The sequence below is a fragment of the Homarus americanus genome, unplaced genomic scaffold (assembly GCF_018991925.1).
Source record: "Homarus americanus isolate GMGI-L3 unplaced genomic scaffold, GMGI_Hamer_2.0 scaffold37032, whole genome shotgun sequence".
Lineage (NCBI taxonomy): Eukaryota > Metazoa > Arthropoda > Malacostraca > Decapoda > Nephropidae > Homarus > Homarus americanus.
Genome location: NW_024731852.1, coordinates 1883317 through 1886975, shown reverse-complemented (window position 1 = coordinate 1886975; position 3659 = coordinate 1883317). Strand labels below are relative to the sequence as shown.

Genomic DNA, 3659 nt, shown 5'->3' with positions numbered 1-3659 from the left:
GCGCCACTCCGAAGCTGACCACGTCCAAGAGTGGGGGCTGGTGGTAAGCGTCCACTGATCAGGGGTCCGCTCACACTTGCAACCTGCAGTATCCCTCCAATCTGCAGGTGGGACCACCTCCAATCCCAATCCGGTCTGGCTGCTCCTGGAGCTCCAGCCGGAACCACCAAACGGGCCGCCTATAGGCAAAGGCCCGTGTCGGACTACGGTCCGACAATCTATACAACAACAACGACGTCAACACAGAACACTGGCACGCGACGACGCTACAACATCTTCTGTACTGTAAGTGTATCTTCAAATATTTAGATTGTAAATTATTTGTTGGCGATTGGGAAGCTATTGTTTAAAATTTCACTTGACAAAAAAAAAAGGTAAATTTTATTAGTCTTGATATTACCTAAACTAAACTTTTTAAATAAGTTTCGCGTTAAACCATTCCGCCAGGCTTACATAACATTAATCTTCTTGCTATTTCTAGAACACGCTCCTCAAACGACCATGAACCCTATACGAGTTGACCGAGGTAGCTGCAGTGTCACCACAAGAACAATTCGGAGCGTCTACAAAAGTTGTCTTGCTTTTTACCTGTTGCTGGAGAACTCGATCGCAACAATTCCTTTCCTACTCCAGTTCTACCGCGGTTAGTGGATCCTTCCCACAGCATTACAGTGAGTTTCCTAGTGTTAAACTACAAGAAATTTGTCTCCAAAAAAACTGCTTTCCAGTATCTTTGTTATTTCTTCTACCCCATTTGTGGGTCGTGAGCTGTATTGCATTACATTCTGTGCAAGTAAAGTCAAACTTGTACATATTGAATATCCAGTATATGTAACCAATAAAGTTTTTCTATTTATGGAATAATCCAAATCCTTGCTTTTACTAAATCAAAACCCAGAGTATAATAAAATCTCGACTACGTCTGCTGTTTGAAAGTTTGCCCATACATAGTTCTCAAATACTCTACTTAATGGTGTTAAACGCTTCGGGAAATACAGCTCTACTCCTCTTAAATTAGTATTACTTTTTCACAACATAACCCAATAGACAAATGATGACATTAATGTGTGGCTTTTTACTTTCCAATCGTTCAAAGTACACATTCTCGTATCCACAGTGGCCCTGTACTAAAGTACGATCATCACTGGTTTAAACTAATCTTGGTATTGTCTAATAACACCAGAAGTGGTAAAATACTAAATTCCAAGCAAGACATATGAAAGTCTAACCTATAAATAAAAATATGAACTTCCATCTATGACCACTGCAATACTAAATATAGACCCAAGTCTTTCAATATTCAGTCGAAATCAAGGTAAAATTAGAGGTCTGGTCATGTAGTGAATTTGGAGTCTGTAGTTTGGACAATTCTAAAACGCTTCTTCAATTGGATTTCCGCCGCAATGTATATTAGAGTATTTTAATCTAAAAAGACTGCCTTTTACTTGTTCAACATGGGAAAGGCTTTGAAATTGAGAAAAATGGCATTGAAAAAGCAAAGTGGGTTAAAGATGTAATAACGACGGTTGTGCATGTCACAGATAAGAGAACCGTCAACAAGGATATTTAGAGCAAGGTATAGTTAAGTGGGAAGTACAGAAGGAGAATAAAAGCGGAGGGTGGTTTGTGAGTTAACGTGTAGCTATACCTTCTTTAACGAGTCACCCGTCTGAGACGTCCGATTGCGACGTCTGTTCGGTTTCTTCCCATCCTAGAGCACCCGAGACTCTCTTGTTCCCAAGTTCTTCGTCCATGTTGATCGAACAGCGTTCGGCGGCTTCTAATCTTTACTGGCAGCCAGGTTGTACACGTAAGGACAGCCAAATAAGGGCGCCAGGCGGTAGTGGATACATGATCGCAGTGAAGAATCGCCCGACAGCAGCGCTTAAAGACTTGGCTCGCCAGTATTGCGCAAATGAAAAGGATGGCATAAGCTTTCCAGCATTAAGCCATGCCACTGATTTTGATGAACGGCAAGATGGACACGAGCGAGACATGACAAAGGACTCTAACACCTTTTACAAATTTCGAGCGAAAGTGGAACCATATATAAAAAAAACCAGGATACCAATATGAGGGAAAGTATATCTGCAGAGGCAACGCTTGTATATCTTTCAACTGGTATGCACCTACACGTCACGAGGATATCGAAACAAAGTTTGTCTCGCATAATACCTGCTATGAAGTACTCGAGGAAGATTACTTGCAGGTGAGATTTGTAATCCATAAAAATGGATTGAGTTATGATATGCATAAACAGGAAGCTATGGGACGAGAACGAAGAACACACACGAATGTCCTCATTACATAAACAATCTCCTGTCAATCAATATTGTACATTGCATTTGGTTATACACTGAGCGGGGAACACGTACGTATAACATTTGTAATACTTATATACCACCAGGCAGGCTGACCATGATTTCGCTCAACGACGGGCACTGCTCGATCGAGTGGACGGGCCTTTAATATAACGACACAGAATTGGAAATTGCAACAGTGGTGGTATATGTTAAGGCAACTTAGATATCTGATTATAGTTGGAACATCCATTAAGTGATGGTGAAAGCTTCAACTGTCTTTGTTGTTAGTAAAACTACACGAGTGGCTTGTCCTTGGGGATAGCCAGATGTTTCCAAGTACTACTGAAATTAGATCATTTTGATGCCCGAACGTCAAATCGAATTTACCAACCGTATTGAAACACTTTTCTCACACACTGTACCGCCAACTCTGACCTGCACACACTACCCATGGGCAGCCAGCCTCTTTGTGGGGTGGCGAGTGAAACGAGCCTAAACATCTGGGAGTTCCGGGGGAGCTGTAAGCCCCCCCGGAAAAAAAATATTGAAATTTCAACACTTCTTTGCAGAATTTGGAAGCCATATGCAGTTATATTGAGGAAATTAAAACATTGAGACATTTTTCATTAACTGTATATTTATTGATAGTGTACAAATTCCCAACACACACACAAAAGTGAGACATGACTGGAGTCATTCGTGTGGTTTCAAGTCGACCAGCCCTGATATGTAGAGAGGCCCTGCTCACGAAAGAGGAACTTAAAAGTAGCCAAAGCTGACATTTTTTTAAACCAAAAGGAGATTCAGAGCCCAGTGACAGTAAACTCCCAGAGGATGACACAGTAGAGGTTCACTTTAGTCATTCGGATGACGAAACGAGGTCAGCTGAGATTAAGTAAATCGCCACCTACAGCAATGCAAGTACCGTAGTGGATACTCTCCTACAAACTGACGAGCCTAGCCGCATTCCAATGAGACGGGATTCGGCGACTTTCTCACGGGGGTGGGGGGGGGTCGCCACCTGCGACGCTGGCATCCGGGTTTACTTCCGGTAGCCGAGTGTATGACCTCTCGGTCTCGCCGTTGAAATTCATTCTACCCTACGTTCCTGAACACGCCGCGTCTCGTCTCCTCTTCCAAGCACCAACTTCCCAGCACCAGACTGTTTTGTATATAATATATTTTATATAACAAAACCACCATTAAGAGTTTCCTTTCTCCAACCCATCCCGAGTGCGAGACAACATCGCGTAACCCTACGGTACCACCTGTGACTGAAGCTTCGTCCGATTCATCTCAGTTGAATTATAAGAAACATTCTATGGAACCGGTGTCGAGTGATCCGGCTGACAGTTG

The 3659-nt window shown here is 42.6% G+C and overlaps 1 long non-coding RNA gene across 1 annotated transcript; it reads left to right on the top strand.

The window, feature by feature from the left end:
* The first annotated feature begins 200 nt into the window (after nucleotides 1-200).
* On the top strand, nucleotides 201-870 carry LOC121867928. Its single transcript, XR_006089267.1, has 2 exons — nucleotides 201-285; nucleotides 482-870. It is a non-coding gene; the product is annotated as an uncharacterized LOC121867928 (long non-coding RNA).
* Nucleotides 871-3659: the final 2789 nt, after the last annotated feature.